The sequence below is a fragment of the Mesocricetus auratus genome, unplaced genomic scaffold (genome assembly GCF_017639785.1).
Source record: "Mesocricetus auratus isolate SY011 unplaced genomic scaffold, BCM_Maur_2.0 Super-Scaffold_6730, whole genome shotgun sequence".
Lineage (NCBI taxonomy): Eukaryota > Metazoa > Chordata > Mammalia > Rodentia > Cricetidae > Mesocricetus > Mesocricetus auratus.
In genome coordinates this window covers 13275347-13294655 of record NW_024429184.1, presented here as the reverse complement: position 1 = coordinate 13294655, position 19309 = coordinate 13275347, and the positions used below count along the sequence as shown (strand labels likewise).

At 48.1% G+C, this 19309-nt stretch overlaps 2 long non-coding RNA genes across 2 annotated transcripts in view; one reads left to right on the top strand and one right to left on the bottom strand.

Annotated features, from left to right (window-relative positions):
• LOC110342579 overlaps nt 1-19309 on the bottom strand; it is a 62990-nt gene that overhangs the window by 31320 nt on the left and 12361 nt on the right. The window lies entirely within an intron of this gene.
• On the top strand, nt 576-2741 carry LOC121137027. The gene is made up of 2 exons (XR_005874236.1): nt 576-683; nt 2209-2741. It is a non-coding gene; the product is annotated as an uncharacterized LOC121137027 (long non-coding RNA).

Here is a 19309-nt window from a genome sequence, read left to right as displayed (position 1 = left end):
CCTTAGCAGCCTGGGAAGGAAGGGACCTCCTTCGGCTAGACTCCTAGGGACATTTCTCTAAACCTCAGGGTTCTCCCCATGAAAAGAATTTTGATCGGGGACCCCACAATGGAAATAGAATTAGAGCAAAACTCCAGGCTTTCCAGGTTTCTCCATCAGACTCGTCCTCTTCTGTGTGTCTTAGGCTTAGAAGGAAATAGCTATAAGACAAAAAGTACTCTGGACTCACAAAATGAGAAATAGCTCAGGGCCTCAGCCACCCAGTAAATCAAATCCTCCCAGAGGGACTGCAAGGGGACTATTCTGTCCCAGGACTCTGGATCGGACTACCTACCTGCTGTCAAAGGGCTAAGACGGTGATCAAACTCCAAAGCTGCTGTGGGGAGCCAAGCTTGGGGACCCCAAGGACCCTGGCCCTCTCCAGCAGCCCAGTCTGCTCAGGCCACGGGTCACTAAATACTCAAGCAGGACCCGGAGAAAGAGGCAAGCAGGCAGCCAAGAGGGCCAGGGCTCCAGGGTGCACTTGGCTTATCTCTCAATGAGGTCAGGGACCCCACTTCAGTAAGCCCACACCGCTTCCCTGTAAGCTGCCTGCCTCTCTGGAGCCTGCCTTTGGCCCTGCCAAGCGGAGCCAACGGGAAGCAGCCAGGGTCTCACTGAACTGAGCATCCACTGGGGATCGGGTGAGTTGATAACTGCAGGCAGACTGACGGCGCCATTTACATAACTCAAGGGACATTTTCTAGCTGCCTGCTCTCTATTAGTCTATACCAGGTCCTGTGACTTCAGTACTGAGCTGACCTTCACAGTCTTCTAACATTTGAGCCCAATGAGACAAAATGCAAAAGCAGAGCAAAAAGGGACTCTGAAGGGAGCTGGGGAGGAGGTTTGGTCAGGAAAGTGCTTGCTCAGCAAGCTTGAGGCACTGACTTAACCCACAACACCTGTTAGAAAAGCTGCGTGTGGTGGTCTGGGTCTGTAACCCCAGCTCCTGGGGAGCTCCTGGGCGGACTAGCTAGCCAGTGAGCTCCAGGTTAGGGACTGGAGATCTGGGGATATAGTTCAACTGGTAGAGTCCTTGCCTGGTGTGTACAAGGCCCTGGGTTCAATCCCCAGCACTACATAAAATGAAGCACATCTGTAACCCTAGCACTTAGGGGGTAAGGCAGGAGAAAAGAAGTTTAAGGTCCTCCACGCCGACACAGTGAGTTTGAGACCAGCCTGAGCTTCATTGGAGCCTACCTCAAAAATAATAAGACCTAAGCTGGATGTGATCTTGCACTCATGAGGCAGAGACAGGCGGATCCCTAAGTTCAAGGCCAGCCTGGTCTACAGAGAGAGTTCCAGGACAGCCAGAGCTGTCTTGAAAAACAAACAAATCTGACATGGACCTCTGGTCTCCATGCATGCACACACACGAGCATGAGCACCTGCACATGCATGCACATACAACACCCTCAGAAGAGGAACTCTGGGATTGTTGCTGTGTGTCAGCCTCCTCCTTTGGGGCCGAGAAACCTGTCGCATGGCCTAGTCTCTTCTCAGCCCTCTCCCAACACCAGAACCTACCCCCAAAATGAAGCCAGACTGAAGGTTGGAAATCAGAAACAAATGAGGAGAGATTATGATGGGAGCTTCATGCCATCATTAATGTAGGTACCATGTATTCATCACCTGGCCAAGTACTAAGTGTCCAGCTAGTATCAGATGCAGCCACAATGGGACAGTAGCTAAGGGCAGCCTGTCACTACATGTACGATAGACACTGGGGAGGAGACTGGCTTACTGCGGATCACACAGCTGTCAACAGCTGGAGGCAGAGCGGGTGTTCTCTCTGGGCTTTCTTTTTCCTCATTCACTGCACAATGACTAACCAAACTTGTTCTCTCGGCGGAGCACTGTGCCTAGCTAAGCTCCAACCATGCAGAGCTGGGCAAAACAGCTCTGGAACCCTGACTCCTGAACTCACTGTCTAGTGGGGAAAATGAGTGGGGAAGGGTAGTAATAAGTTTGGCAACTCTTGCCCAAGGGGATGCCAGGGACTTGCCTGCATCCAGCAAGGCCTTCCAGAGACATTGGTGCTTGAGATCAAACTGTTAACTGACTGTCGGTTGCCTAAGCAAGGAGTCAGGGGGCAAGGACTGGAGGCTGGAGTCAAAGGTGTTCAATGGCACTCATCTGTAATACCAACACTGTCTCAAAAAACAGACAACAAAAAAGTCTTCAAGGAACAGGATGGAACAGAATGCATCGTTGGAGGACCAGAAGCTGGGCACAGACATCAGGAGGAAGAGGCCTGGAATGGGGGATGGACAAGTAGTCTGGAATTTGTCTTATTCCTGATGAACCTTGGGAGTTGGCTTCCTAAGGTCTCCATGCCCTTCACCTCTGCCTTAGGGGCTCCTCACTGTCCTCTGACTGGCTGGCTCAGTAGCTGAGGGCTGAGGAGGGACGGAGTACCCAGGATCTGACAGCAGCCTACAGCTGACGGTGAGCACAGGCTTCTCCTGCAGAGCCAGGCAGGATCAAGACAGCACCTGGGACAGCTCTCAGTGGCTCCTGGGACGCCCAAGGAAGCCAGAGAGACTTCGTCCAAAGCCACTCTCCAAATACTTACTGAGTGCCTGCCAAGTTCCAGACACTGCCTTGGGCATCAGAGAAAAGTGAACTGACAAAATCCCCTGACCTTGTGGGCTTGCTTGCTAGCAGCAGACAGAAAATAAACACTATAAATCAGCCAACAGAATGCTGTTTGGTGGCTGGTGTGGGAAGCAGGGAAGAAAGGGGCCAGGCAGGGATGTCAGAGTGCTTGGATGGCCTTGAGTGGGTGGTCATTAGACACAGAACGCAGAGGGAGCCCTTCCTGGTTGTCACCAAATATCTTTGAGCTGTCTCCTGTCCCAGAAAGGGGAAGAGAGAACAGGTCTGTTCACGAGTTACAAAACATCTGCTTTCAGCTCTGCACTGAGGTGGAACTGCGGCCTCCCTCCGCCTTGCAGCCACAGGGAGTGAGGTTCAGGGAGATTGAGTTATTTCTCTGAAGTCACAGTTGTTGGAGCTGAAATTCGCACCCTGATCTCTCGTGACACCTGCCCATGCTCTGGCAAGACGCTGAAGCTTATGCTGGCATTTCCCCTGGTCTTTAAATCCAGACAGACTTTGGACATATGGAGGTGGGGTTGGGATGGGAAAGTAAACAGAGTCTTTCAGGAAGATAATAGGGTGTGGGAAAACCATGGGTCCCTGGGTTAAAAAAAAGTCACTCTGATTTTTTTAAATAAACTTCATATGCCAGTGTGGTGGCTCATGCTTTTAATCCCAGCACTTGGGAGGCAGAGGCAGGTGGACTCTGTGAGTTTGAGGCCAGCCTGGTCTACAGAGTGAATTCCAGGACAGCTAGGGCTATTACACAGAGAAACGCTGTCTTGAAAAACACAAATGATGATGATGATGATGATGATGGATGATGATAAAATAAATCTCATAGCCAGAGCTAAGTGTGAGAAGACCTGTTATGACCACTTCTTGAAAGGGAACATGGAACAGTTGCTTGCCCCAGAAAGCTCCCAAGCTGCCGCCTTGCTGGGACAGAGAGAACGGAACTTGCAGCACAGAGGATGATGGTTTCTCACACTTTCTAGAACTACATGATTTTAGCATACTTTAAAAAAACAAAAACAAAATCTGCCAGGCTTTGCTTGCTGCTGTCTTCAAGGGGGGTTTTGGAAACATACAGGTTCATGGATCAAAATATAATGCCTACCACTTAAATAGCTTTATTTCTCAACAGCACGCTAAGTCCCTAGCCCTCATGCACACTGAAAGAGGGAACCTATACACCTCTCAGAGGACAGATACTCCAATCTGCAGGCATCTTGGGCCCAACTCAGACAGGAGAAGTGAAGCCCATCCCAACAGGAGGCTTTGGAGAGTGGTGAATGGAATGTCTTAGACCTTGGGCTCACCCTCCACCAAATCCCACTGTAACCCTAACATTGGGACGAGTATTAGTTACTTTTGTGGGAGCTGTGGCAAGATACCTGACGAAAGCACCTTGAGAAGGAAGGGTTTATTTGGGCTCACAGTTAAGAGGGGACACAGTCCACCATACAGGGGGCTGGCAGCAGCTGTGTGAGCAGTAGGGCACGCTCCACCCACAGACAGAAGGGAGTGTGGACAGAAGCAGGGCCAGCTGGAGCTTCAAGGCCCTCCCCCAAGTGACCCACATCCTTGATGACATGCCACCTCCTAAAGGATTCTACAGCCCTTCAGACAGCACTACCAGCCTGGGAGCCAGTGTGGAAACACATGAGCCTTCAAGGGGCAGTTCACACTCAAACACAACAGGGCCCAACTGGGAACTATTTAGAGGCCCATGAGGAGTCAAAGAACAGAGCTCCAAGGCCCCACCATCCACCATTCTCAGCTCCATGCTAGAGCTTGGCTTTGCTCCGCCATTGACCTTACGAGAGAGGTTGAGGTCACAGCCTTCCCCCCTCAGAACACTCACGACATCCTACAAGCCATTCGCAGTCTGGATAAGACAATCAGTTGCAGTTGGCAGCCAGGAGAGAAGGGCAGGGAGCTGCAGGCTGGACCACAAATCCACTCTCCCTCTGGGTCTCCTTAGCCTGCCTGTGTCTTCTTTTCTTCTTTGAGAGAGAAGGTCCTTTGCCTGGCTTCACCGCACAAGCCTCCAGCAGTTAGGAAAAGCTCAATCTGACCCACAGGGCTGGGACTAACCCAAAGTTGGGGACTCCATAGTCAGCACACAGAAGCCCTACAAAGGTGTTTTCCCCAAAGTGTGAGTCTAGAGCAGTGGTTCTCAACATGTGGGTCATGACGCTTTGGGGGTCGAATGATCCTTTCACAGGGGTCACCCAAGACCACTGGAAAATACAGATCTTTACGTTACGATTCATAACAGTAGCAAAATTACAGTCATGAAGTAACAATGAAACAGGCCACCATAGCATGAAGAAACTGTATTAGGGGCCATAGCGTTAGGAAAGCTGAGAACCACTGGCTTAGAGAACCACACAACCCCCAGCTTGATTATGAAGTCAGTATGGGCACCCCAAGGACAGTCCTCCTCAGTGTGTCTCTGCCAGTTTGAAATAAAAATGCCTCCAATTTTTCCAGTGACCTTCCAATAGAAATATTTGGAGATCACACACATTCACACATTCACATGCTCACACACTCATATACACACTCATAGGCTCACAGGCATACATACATGTATACACACATATACACACACACACACACACACTTCAAAGTTAAACAAGTGTTCTCAGAACCAGTATGGGATATTTACTAAAAAACAAGCACTTTTCTTGACCTGGGGATGTGGCTCAGTGTACAGCACTTGCCCAGCACACGTGAGCCCATTGGTCAAATCTCCAGCACAGCAAAATAAGCAAACCTAAGTTACACAGTCTCACCAACTCTGCCTCCTTAATGCTGGGATTAAAGGTGTGCACCACCATCTCCTGGCAGTCATGATGTTTTATCACAGCCATAGAAAGTAACTAGGACTTCCAGAGTAGGTAAAGTTAAGGGTTCAAAGTTCAAAGGGTATCTCTGAGATTCTTCGAGCTCCCACTCTGTCCAGAATTGATCCAGTCACAGTGATTCTGGATACCCATATGGAATTGGCACCATGATGTCAGCCCGAGGGAGTACAGGCTGTGCCTCCTTCTTATACAGTGCCTTCTTCTCAGAGTTAAGGCAAGGCAGCCTTCTCTTAAAGTCCCCTACAAGCATTGGGTTTCATGCCTCCTGCCATCCAGTGAGCAGGGACAGGAAGTAGCAGCCCCAAAGGAATTTTCCCTAGACTAATTAGGGTGTCCTCAAGCGGTGAAGCAGGGATAACACAGCCCGAGGTTGTAACTGCAAGTGTATGAAGCATCTGGTTCATTAGGGTTCAAGTAGGAACAAAAGGACGGGGGACAGAGGACAGGAGTCAGCAATGTGCCCAGTGCCACATTTGATGACACCCTGGCTGGGGCACTCCTTATACCTGAGCTGTGATGGTTCTTAGACAAGCAGTTTTCCAGCTTGTGCCTCCGCTAGAAATCGCTGAGCAGTCAAGGCCTCAAGCCCTTGTTGAGAAGCAGCCTTTGGTCCAGCACACAGCATCAGGGCCACATTAAGGAAGTGCTCTTGGCTACTGTGGGGCCTGGATTGGAATGACGTGGTACTGGGTGGAGCACCAGGTAATAAGTCAGGCCGCTGTGGGCTCCAGCTCTACAAAACCAGGGAAGCCAGACGACCTCCATGGAGACGTGGCCTCCAGAAGGGCTGTGGATACTAGGGAACACTTTCAGAGGACAAACTCTTGGGGATCCTGCCTCACAAGGACATCAGACCCTGAGCCCTTCCAGGTAGGCAAAGCAAGGGGATGAAGCTCTGTGAGTAAGGGGCAGAAGGAACCAAAGGCATTCTCTCACTCGTCTGCCCTACTTCCGTAGCACAGCACAACAGATCCTGCACCAGAACCCTCTGATGCCTGCGACATCGGTTCCGCTGTGTTCCTTGGCGTCTGGACCAGTCACAGTACAATTTGTGTTCTTTTTAGAAACGCTATTGTTTTTATTTTATTTTACTTTATTATTGTTATCATCATCATCATTTTGATCAGTGCCTTACAATATACAGATTGGCCTCAAACTCTCTTTGTAGACAAAGATGAGTTTGAATCCCTGCTCTTCCTGCCTGCACCTCTGGAGAGCTGGGATTAGAGACCAGGACCAGCAAGCATGTCTTTCTGTAGACAAGGTCTCACTCTATAGCCCAGGCTGGACTGGAGCTCACTCTATAGCCCAGGCTGGCCTCAAACGCAGCAATCCTGCTTTGGCATCCCGAACGTTCGAGCTGCGAGCATCTGTCACCACACTCAGCTTCCTGCCAGCACTCTGGATAGTCCACATTCTTCTGAGTCATCCTCTGTCTGTGTCATTCCCTCCTCAGAAAGGCTTTTCCTGCCCGAGCTCACCCCCTTTCTCCTCACAGCGCAGGTTCAGGAACCCCAGCTTCCTGCTCAGCTCTACCCAGTAGCAGGGCCTCCCACCTAGGGCTGTAATTCCCGTCCACCTAGTCTCTGTGGAATCTGTGACTGTGTGTCTGTCACCTCCGTGACCTCTATGGTGTCCAGCACTGGGCACAGCCACATCAGCTGCCTAAGACACCAAAGACAGGTGAGGCAGAATGGATTTCTGTAGACCTCTCTGCAGCCAGGTGGCCCCCTGTGGACGCCAACAGCCCCATGGCTGTCTAATAAATAGAACTAAAATGCAAGCCCTTCAGCCTACTTTAACATTTCAAGGGTCCAATGGCCCATACATGGCTGCTGACTGCTAGCTACTGACAGAACAATACAGATATGCATATCCACCACTCTAGAAAACTGGAGGGGGAGGGGAGAGAAGGGGAGGGGTGGGGAGGGAGGGGAGGGAAGATTACTCAACAATAACATGGAACATGATGTCTATTGTTTCCCTAATGCCTACCCTGGGCAGACCTCCACACCAACCTCTAAAGAAGGCCCGCATCTTATTTACAGACAAATCAATGGGATGCAGGATGCATGCTCAGGATCTACCAGGAAGCCAGCCCTGACCCCACTCCTAACTCGAGCAAGGTCTTCAGTTTCTCCTTTCCCTCCTCAGTTTCTCCATCTGTGCAGTGGTACTGTAAATCAGATTCTCACCCTGCAATGGTGCAGCAGCAACAGGGAATCAGAAGAAATTGCCTTCAATGGGAAGAGAACGCCTTCCTCCTTCCCTTAATAACCACCTACTTGTTAATCCCCAGAGCAGCCTAGCGAGTTACCAGCTGTCCTTAGCCCCAGTTCACAAGCAGCATGTTAGAGGAGAGAGGGATTCGCCTCAGGCTCCGGGCAGGGAAGGGATCAGTGGACACCCAGCAGACGCTACAAATTGCTTACAGATTGAGGGAGGCTGACGGAGGGGCCAAGGGGGCCCGAGGAGGAGGAGCGGGTTGAGCGGGGAGGAGCGGGTTGAGCGAGCAGAGCGGGTGGAACCCTGTTTCCATCATCACAAAAGTGGAGTGCCTTTGAGAGCATCTGAGGCAGCTCTCTCTGCACAGCCACTTAGGCTGAGACCTCCAAGAGGGAAAAGGCCCAGAGTCTCACAGCTGGAATTACAGCCCAGAGGTTCTCAGCCGAGCTGCCCTGCTGGCTCCTAAACCCTGGAGTGGAGTCCTCTGCCACTCTTCCTGAATTCCTCGGGAAAGCAGGCAGCTGTAACCCCGGGGATTAGGAGGGCACTAATGGCCTGTGACAAAGGCAGCAGGATAAACTCAGCTCTGCAGACTAAACAAGGCTCAAGGGGCCAAGTCAAACAAAGCGGAGGTTTCGAGCTGGCCGGGCCAACAGGAGTGGCCCAGCCTCTTGGGAGGCCAGGCTCTCCATCTCACCCTAAAATCTCCTCTGATGGCCTCTGCGCCTCCCAGCACTAAGGGTCAGACCAAAGCACAGCAGGGCTTCTCCCAGTGGCCATCCCACTTGCTCCTCCAGCTGGAGGCCTCAGGAGGACACTGATGCCCAGAGGCAAGAGGAAGATGCTGGTCCCGAGTCACAAGCAGGACCATGGGCCCCAACACCCCCCCCACTTCACCAAGACCCCAGAAGTCTTCCTTCAATTGGTGTCACATGCCATGCAGACATCAGAATAGAGACGGGTTCAGCCCCTTCTTTTGTGTGCAAGGGGAGGGGTTCCAAGACTCTCAGGGGAATGCCGGAAACCACAGATAGTACCAAACCTCATGCACAAAACATTTTTTCCTATGCTCGTGTGTACAAAAGGGTTTAACTTCTAAGCAGGCACAGTAGGAGATCAGCAATGATAATGAACAATAGAACAAGGATAGCAACGCTCTCTAATTGAAGTTATGTGATGTTGTCTCTCAAAGCACCTTGCCGCCCTGCATATCTTAGGACCCTCAGAACGCTACTTTTTTCTTTTCTCATGAAATTGAGCAGTTATTGCTTAGAGGAAGGGTTAGGGTTCCTCCTTGCATGGGCATGAGCTGCTTTTCTCACTGTTGCTACAAAATACCTGAGAAAAACAACTCACAGAAGGAAGGGACTTACTTCAGCACAGAGTCCCAGGGCCCATCATGACAGGGACATCATCGCAGAGGGAGTTGGAGGTGACTGTCTCGTTGGACTCACAATCAGGAAGCAGAGAAATGCATCAGACTGCTCAGATGACTGTTCCTTTCGATTCAGTCTGAAATGCCAGCCATGGAGTGGTGCCATACACAGCTAGGGTGGGGATTTTATGTCATGTGACCCAATTTAGACACGCCCCCACAGATGTGCCCAGGAATCTGTCTCCTAGGTGGTTCCAGGTCCTGTCGGGTTGACAGTCTGGGCCACCAGCATTACTACTCCTGTGTGTCATCAGGAGAGCCAGCAAAAGTGATTCTGCCACAAGCACTGTAGCACTATGGCAGCTCGTCTAGTACCTGAGACACGGGTAAGGGACCCTGAGGGGTGGCATATGTAGCATGGATGCTTACATGCGATGTACGATACCCAGAGTGGAGCCCAAGCTAACGTATTCCTGATTTTTAGTATTGTCCATGTAGGCAAACTGTACGTACTGTTTCTTCTAGCCAAAGCACTCACTGGTATCCACAAGCTGGAGCCTTGGCCTAGGAATGGCTCTCGCCTTTTTAGATCCTCCCAGTTTGGGGAAGCTGTGTCGCCGCCGCCGTTCTGAGCCTTGCTTGTCTCTGAAGTGGGGCATCAGGACACCCTTCACTAAGCATTGCTGTGTTTCACCCTGGCTTAGCACACATTGAGCACCCAGAGAGCTGCAGCTGTCAGCGACCCAGCAGCTGCTGGCTGGGCAGCAGGACTCTCAGGCTCACCAGGACTTCTCTCTTAAATGGGATGTCAAAAGGATTCCCTCTGGGTCGCCTGAGCATCAGCCAGTGTTTACAGAAGCACGGTCCACAACGGCTAAGTTATAGAACCAGCATGGGCATCCAGCAACAGGGGACAAAGAATAATGTCATGTGTGGACGTACATCAATATAGATGTGTGTGTGTGTGTGCGTGTGTGTGTGTGTGCGTGCGTGTGTGTGTGTGTGCGTGTGTGTGTGCGTGCATGCACTGAAATTTTTTTCGGTCATAAAATGGATACAACTGGAAATATTTATATTAAGTAAATTGTCAGTCTCAGGGAAGCAAATGTCATGTCTTCTTTCATGTGTGTGCCCTAGGTTTTATATACTAGTAAGATGGCATATATGTGGATGACGTGCGCCTAGAACTAAAGCTGTCTTGGAGAATGAAGGGGATTTGTGGGTGGTGTGGAGACAGAATGGCAGGGTGTGTAGGGTTCTTTAAGTGGGAAATGGCTTGTTGGGGAATGGCCTTATACAAGGAGTATAGTAAAACTAAAAAATCTAATTTTAAAATTCCCTCCAACTCTGGATCTTGTGCTTTTCATAACCTAATATACTGGGGGCCCCAGAATCGAGGCTAGGGAAGGACACTCGTCACTTTCCAGGTTCCTGTACCCACCAGGTGCTTGCTCCTGCCTTTAGACACCACACGGTGTCTGCAGGACTTGTGGGTCATTACTCCACACAGTTTCCCTCTGTCTGTTCCCAGAGATGAGGCAAGTCATTCCTGGCACTAAGATTGTCCCATAAAAGAAAACAGTCAGGCCTTCCGAGAGCCAGAGGAGCTCGGGGATTCAAGGGACAAGGGTCAGGAATATTGGGAGGTGTCAAAGACAGATCCCACTGCCTGTGACCTGGACACACGGACGCCCTCACACCTCCAGACAACGCAGAAGTGCATCTCCTTCATCCTCCGTCTTGTGTCCTTCACCCGGCCGTCATCGTGCAGGAATTATGCTGGTCATTTCTGAGTGCAGTGTCCTTCCTGTATTGTAGAACTTGATACAGGAACTGAAAGTGATTTGTCTTTGAGCCAGAAGTCACGCCACATCTCACTTCTTGCCTCCAGGTTCCCAACGGGAACAAGAAGAGATCTGCCTGGGAAGGATTAAGGTGGGACTCGTCTCTGCCAGCCAGAAGGATACAATGAGATGTGTAAGACATCACTTACCCGTCCTGCTCACCTCTCTGTGTCAAGTTTAAGCCTCTGGAGAGGTGTGTGTAACCCTGTCTGCACGGAGCAGAGGCCTGGGTGGCTGCCATTCCGCGCAGTGCCGGTACCTGAGCCCAACTTTGCACAATGTGATTGACTCAGGTGCGTCTAGAACGACAGACTAACATTCCAGAAGCCCCTTCTCTTTGGAGTAGCTTCTGCTGTTGGCCAATGCTGACTCCAAGGAATGTTCCAGACAGTGCAGTTGGGGAAATGCTGGGTTTGTGTTTAAGAAACTCTGGCATAGGAGAGCTGACTACAATTAATTACAGACAAGAAAAAGCAAAGAAGTGGAAACTACTCTTTGACAGTGCTGGAGAGATGGCTCAGTGGTTAAGAGCACTGGCTGCTCTTCCACAGGACCAGAGCTCCGTTCCCCGCACCCACATGGAAGCTCACAGCTGTAACTCCAGTTCCAGGGGACCAGTGTCCTCTTCTGACCTCTATGGGCACCAGGCACACACATGCAACAGATATGCACCAGGCAAACACACATACACATAAAAGAAATAAAATCTGGGGGGCAGCAAGGTGGCTATTGGGTAACAACGCTCACTGTGCATGCCTGGGAACCAAAGTTCAATCCTTAGAACCCAGATGAAGAGAGAAAGAGAGACACCAACTCCACCCCTGTAGCCTACACACACACTCCATGGCATGTTCCCCCAACACACATGCACACACACACACACACACTCCATGGCATGTTCCCCCAACACACACGCACACACACACACTCCATGGCATGTTCCCCCAACACACATGCACACACACACACACACTCCATGGCATGCACGCCCCCCACTCCATGGCATGTTCCCCCAACACACATGCACACACACATACACTCCATGGCATGCCCCCCTCACACACACTCCATGGCATGCATGTCTGCCCCACACACACCACCACCACATACATGCATACTCCATGGCATGTATGCCCTCCCCCCATACACTCCATGGCATTCCTGCTCCCCCAACACACAAGCATAATCCATAGCATGAATGCCCGCCCCCCACACACACACTCTATGGCATGGATGCCCCACCATCACCGCACACACACAGACTTCATGACATGCATGCCCTCTCCCATACACTCCATGGCATGTATGCCTGCCCTCCCCCACCCCACCACACATATACACACACTCCATGGCATGCCTGCCCACTGCTAATCAGTTTGTAAAAGATTCCTTGACCCCGGGCGGTGGTGGAGCACGCCTTTAATTCCAGCACTTGGGAGGCAGAGGCAGGCAGATCTCTGTGAGTTCGAGGCCAGCCTGGTCTACAGAGTGAATTCCAGGATAGCCTCCAAAACAATACAGAGAAACCCTGTTGTAGAGAGAAGCCTTTTCCTTGCCAACCACTTTGGTTTTTCCTCACCAGTTGCCTGGGCTCTGCCAAGTGTTGTCCCCAAATAATATACAAGACGCTATATTAACTATGAAGCTGTTGGCCTTGCTTGTTTCTTAATGGCTAGCTCTGACTTAAGTATTTATCCCATAATTGTTAATCTAAGTATTTCTCTTACCGGAGAACAGTTCCGGACATCTTACTTCTCTGGCAGGCTGCATCGTGACTCCCTGTGTTTCTCCTCCCCAGAATCCTCCTGGATCCTAGTCCAACCTATCTTGCTTTCTATTGGCCAACACTGCTTTATTGACATATACACAGGACTTCTCCCCATCATCTCCTCTTTTCTGTCTAAACAAAAGAAAGGTCTTAACTTTAACATAGTCAAATTGCATATAACAGAACAGTTATCAAGTAAGAACACAATTACAATATATTGTCTATCAGCATTTAGCAAGATTTAGAGAAAATATCATCCATCCTTATGCGTCCAAAGTTCTATATGTAGCTTATCTTTATCATAACTATAAAGGAAAACTATAACTATAACTAGCTGTCTTCAACTCCATCAAAGACCACAGAAGGATAATATATAAACACTAGGATTGACAGAGACATCTTGCTGCCTGGGCAGTCACCTGGTTTCTCTGTATTGTTGGGGCATCCATCTTCAGCCCATAGGCCACAGTGTGTCTGGAAGACTTTTTAGCAAAGCAGGAAATTTTAAACTGTCCATCTGTATCAGCAGTCTGTCAGTCATTTTTCTGTGTCCTGCAGAAAGTCTCGTAGACTCTTCCATGAAGCAGGAACCCTGAAGGACTATTTGAGTTCAGCAGTCACTTTCCTGTGGGTCCTGCATATCCAGTTTATACAGCAACAGTCAAGCAGTCCAGGCAAGAGCAATTTCTTGCCCAAATGGCTAATCTTGCCACATTGAAAGCAAACTCCATAAAGAGTTTCTTCGATGCCCATCTTCCTCTCAGACGTAATTGGTGCTGCCAGAAGCAGACATTTCTCATTGTCAAGGAAACCCTAAATCATTTTAAATGCTATTTTCTGAAGGTCTTTGAAAGGTTTGAAGACTATCTATCTATCTCAAATACATCTCTGTATATCTAGAAAACCTAACTAACCTAACTATAAATTCCTAAAGAAATAAAGCAATTCAAAGCATGTACTTTCCTCTTAAAATTCATTATCGTTGTTGTGGTTGTGTGTGGTGGGGTAGGACACATAGGCTGCTGAGGTCAATTTGGTGGGGTTAGCTCTCTCTTACTTCCATATGGGTTCCGGGGCTGGACCGAGGGCATCATGCCAGCTTAGGAAGCCACTTACCCACTGAGCCGTCTTACTGGCCCTCAAAATATTTCCTGTCTATCAAAGTTGTATTTAATCATATTGGAAGCTGAGGCAAAAGAAAATATTAGTAATATTGATTCTGCATTCAAATGTTTGACATTTTGGTCATCATGGATATTCTGCATTAACTCTAGTTTCTGGAAAGTGCTATATTAAAACATTGTTCATCATGGGCTAGGGATATAGCTCAGTGATAGGCCACCATTTGCATGGCATGTACAAGACCTCAGGGTCAATCCCCAATACTTTCAAAACACAAATAAAAATTGTAAAGGGCAGCTTTTCCTTGCTGGCCGCTTTGGTTTATCACCCGCCAGCCACCTGGGCTCTGCCGCATTGTAGTCCCCAAATAAACACACAAGACGCTGTATTAATTATGAAGCTGCTGGCCTTGCTTGTTTCTTACTGGATAGCTCTGACTTAAGTAATTACCCCATAATTGTTAATCTATGTATTTCTCTTACCGGAGAATAGTTCCGGGCTCCTACCCCATGGTGGTTACATGTTGACTCTCCCTGTGTTTCTCCTTCCCAGAGTCCTCCTGGACTCCTAGTCCTACCTATCTAGATTCCTATTGGCCAGACAGTCTTTATTGACAAATGCACAGGACTTCCCCCAACAAAAAATAAAACAAAATATTCTTTATCTTGGTTAATGGGATTTCAGTGGTCCCTCAAATCTCACATCTGAAGCAAATGCCCCCATACCTCATGTGGGGCTAATGTCCAAAATATATAAGTCATGTAACTCAACAGTAGAAACAAGCAAGCAGACAACTTAATTTAAAAGATGTTCAAATGACCTTTTTCCGAAGGAGACATACAAATGGCTACAAGGTGTATGAAAAGAATCTTTCACATCCATAATAAACACAAGTTAGCTTGGCAGCTCTGTAACAAATACACAAAACAAATCTATTTATAAGAAATGAAGATCCATTTTGGTTCATAGTTGAGAGGTTTCGGTCCGTTCTCCCTTGACCCTGATCCCTTTGGGCCTGTGATGAGTTGTGTATCATGGTGACAGCACACATCTCCAGCTCTTTATGGAGACTGGAAGGTGCCAGAGCCCCAAATCCTCTCAATGACCTAACTTCCTTGCAGTAGGCTCTATCTCTGGAGGGTCTACCACCTTGTCAAGCATGGTGACACAGGCCTATAACCCCACCACTGGAAAGTGAAAAGAGGATGATCAGGAGTTCAATGTCAGCCTTGCCTACAAAGCAATCCTGAAGGTATCCTAGATTTCATGAGACCTCGGAATTTCACAACCTGCCATTAGGGTCAACTTAGGGACCAAGCTCTTAATACCAGGACCCTTGTTGGGCATTCCAACTCAGAGAGTTACAAGTCAAAACCACAGTAAATGCCAACCTTGCATTTGTCAAGGTGACGGCTATCAGAAGAGTCCAGGAATAGACTTTGCTGAAGATACAGAGAAGGCAACCTTTTACAGAACTAGGGGGTATAACTCAGCATGGCAACTTTAGAAGGTAATTTTGAGTTTCCTCCCAGTTTAGAACTAGAGCTCTCGTTGGATCCATCACTTGCACTTCTGCATGGAGACCTGATGGAAATGAAATCAGTATCAGAGCACCCACAGGTTAGACATGCCGCAGCAACCCAAGAGCTTTCAACCCATAGATGGGTTTAACGTGTGTGTGTGTGTGTGTGTGTGTGTGTGTGTGTGTGTGTGTGTGTGTGCGTGCGCGCGCGCATGTAGTTATTCAGACTTTAAAAAAACGAAGGAGTTTCTGCTACTTGCAGCAACTTGGAAAGCATGCTTGGTGAAATAAGACAACCCCAGAAAGACCCATAATGCATAGCCTCTCTTGTATGTGGAATCCAGAAAGAGCTAAACTTGCGGTGACAGAGAATAGAAGAGTAGTTACCAGGGACTGGGAGATGGGGGCAAAAAGAGAGTATTGGTCAAAGGTTCAAACTTTAAAGTTACAACATCATTAAATTCTGAAGGTCTAATGGGTAGTATCATACTACAGTTAAAAATAATGTATGGTAGCCAGGCGGTGGTGGCGCACGCCTTTAATCCCAGCACTTGGGAGGCAGAGGCAGGCAGATCTCTGTGAGTTCGAGGCCAGGCTGGACCGACAGCCTCCAAAACAATACAGAGAAACCCTGTCTCGTAAAAACCAAAAAAAATAAATAAATAAATAACGTATTGAGTAGTTTAAATTTGCAAGAAAAGTATGTCTTAAGGAAATGCTCAACATCCTTAGTCATCAACAAAATGCAAGTCAAAAATGCAATCATTTTACAGTATACACACATATCAAAGCTGTACACTGTATGCCTTAAAATTCAATTTTTTTAATCTTAATTCTAAAATCAAGAGTATGATTGAAACATATTATGTACATGTATGAAAATGTCATTATCAAACATGTTATGTATAATTAATACATGCTAATGAAAATATTTAAATCAAATATTAGCAACTTGATCCAGCTATATAGAGCTGTGAAATAAACACACCAAAGCAATCCGACAAACGAGTTAAGGGGAAACCGCTTTTGGAGCTGGGGCAATGAGAGAGGGGAGGGGAACAGCTTTTGTTTAGCTCATTCGCTACCATCTCTGGCATTTTTATTTGACCTTTTCTCTATGCAAACACATAGCTGGCGAAACCTAAAGTTAAAAGAGCGCAGAGCTTACGCAGCAGGCTGAGGCGGTACAGCGCCTGCTGCATAAGCTTCAGGACTTGAGATCAGATCCCCAGCCCTCACCACGGCCAGGGCTGCCTCTGTACCCACGCATTGTGGGGCAGAAACAGGAGGGTCTCTGGAGCTCATTGGACAGCCACTCCAGCCAACCAATGAGCTCTAGATTCAGTGAGAGACCCTATCTTAAAAAATAGGGTGGAGCCGGGCGTTGGTGGCGCCCGCCTTTAAACCCAGCACTGGGGAGGCAGAGGCAGGCGGATCTTTGTGAGTTCCAGGCCAGTCTGGTCTACAGAGTGTGTTTCAGGACAGCCTCCAAAACAATACAGAAAAACCCTGTCTCGGAAAAAAAAAAAGTAGGGTGTTAGTAACTGAGGAAGACACCAAATGCCAACATACATGTGCATACACATGCAGAGACAGGCGAGGAGGGAAAGGGATGTGTAGAGGAGCGTTTTTCAGTCCAGCTGAAATATTTGAGAAAAATTAGAGAAAAGTAGATTTTAAAAACGCATCGAGGCAATTATTCACTCCAGGAAAAAAATGGCAGAACAAAGACAGACATGGTCTATTTCACTTGTGTTGTTACAGAACAACGTCTACATAGCCACATTAATGTTTCCAATACTGGTGCCAATTAAGTCAAATTTTATAACAGGATATGAAAGCATGAAAGGAGGGAAAGTTGCAGACTGTCCATTAAGAGCACTAAGCCCTCTTCCATAAAAATAGGAAATCAATAGATGATTTACAAAATGATAAATCAGAAGTAATTGTTTATAAACACAGAGGTCCTGGAAAACAACTACAGAGAAGAATGGGGGGCATTACTGAGAGTGAAAAGCCTGGGGAGAGGGCGGTTGGTGTCTTGGTTTTGTTTTAACTCTTTTACTTTTTGCTCTTTTGGAGGGCCCACCACCCAGCTCCCAAATAAATACACAGAGGCTTATTCTGTCTCACGGATGCCCCGCCTTAGCCTGACTTGATTCTAGCCAGATTTTCTTAACTCACACTATCCCACTTCTCTTCAATTACATTTTGCCTCTGGGCTTTTTACCTTTCTTTACTCTATACACCTTTCTTTCCTTCTTACTCCCTGGCTGGCTGTGTGGCTGGGTGGCTGGCCCCTGGCGCCCTCCTCTCTTCCTTTTCTCGCTCCTCCCTCGGTCTCTCTCCAGTCTATATTTCTCCTGTTTATCCTCTCTGCCTGACACCCCATCTATCCCTCACCTGCCTTGCTATTGAACATTCAGCTCTTTATTAGACCAATCAAGTATTTCAGACAGGCACAGTAACACAGCTTCACAGAGTTACACAAATACAGAGTAAAAATATGCAACACATCTTTGTATCAACAGCAAACAAACAAACATCACACAAAAATGAACGTAACACACCTTAAACTAATATCCCACAACAGAAGAGTTTTTCATCATGAAGGCTTTGGGCATTGCTTGACTTTTCCAATTCTGGGCATGTATTTCTGCACTGAAATGAAGATTTGATGGGTGGTGGTGGTGCAAGCCTTTAATCCCAGCACTCGGGAGGCAGAGGCAGGTGGACCTCTGTGAGTTCAAAGGCAGCCTTGTCTGTAGAGTGAGTTACAGGATTGCCAATGCTACAATAAACCCTGTCTCGAAAAACCTAGAGAGAGAGAGAGAGAGAGAGAGAGAGAGAGAGAGAGAGAGAAGACAACTACACAGAGGCTGAGATTCCCGGTACAGGAGAATATTACAGTATCTAGTCTACCTAAAAATGGAGCTGTCTGGTCCTACAAATAATGAGTTCACTCACTATCTTGCAAAACAAACTGTCAGTCCAACCCATCACAAACAGGGTGGAAAACTCCTGCTTTGGCCGGGGTTTTAGCCCTGGTGAGTCTTGCCTCGCCACTCAGTTCTGTGCGCCCATGCTCATTAATTGGTGTGTTTCACAAGCAGCTTCTAGCACCAATTTTGTTTCTGGAACTGCACTCAGTTCTGGCTTGAAGATGATTGAGATAAATAGGCCCTGGAAGGTTTATGTGATCCTCTCTGATCACACAGGGAACTGACTGAGGCTCCAGCTGGGCAGACCTCTGGACTCCTGTGCCACTGGTCCTATCCTTTCAAGGAGCCCATCCCTAAAAGTTCATAGTCCAGCCAGCCTAGCTGAGTGCTGAACCAGGTTCGGTGGCAGATTTGAAAGAGGTGTAGAGCCCTCGCCTGTATCCTTGCGCACACACCCACATGAATGCACCCACGCGGCGCCCGCACACAGTTCTAAGAAAAATGAAGCTGACTCTTCATGGTGTTTTTCTGATCTTATGTAGACACCATTATACAAGGCATCTGTTCACCTGAGCAAGTTTAGGCTTCTTGGATCTCTTCAGAAGGGCGTGTGGGAGCCTTTTGACAACACCGTCAACATTCACTGAACCCAAAGCTCCAAGTCACTCACCAGAAAGATCTAAAGCAACAGAAATCAAGCTAATTACCATTGCTTTGTCCGTCATCTCATGAAATGTGTGAGGGTTCTTAGGTAGAGAATTACTGCCTATGACATGGGTAAAATCCCAACTCATTTTGTGGAATTTGTCTCTGTTCCAACAGCTGCAATAAAGCCAGACCTGCGAGTACCAACATCTCTGGCTAGCGTCACTTCCTGGATCATTTTCCCCCTGGATCTGGAAGGCCTCTCTTTTTCCATCTTCTCGTGGTACCTTGATTTCTCCCTCCCCTTTTTTAAAATTAAAAGTAAGCGTCACTGTGGGTCTTAGAC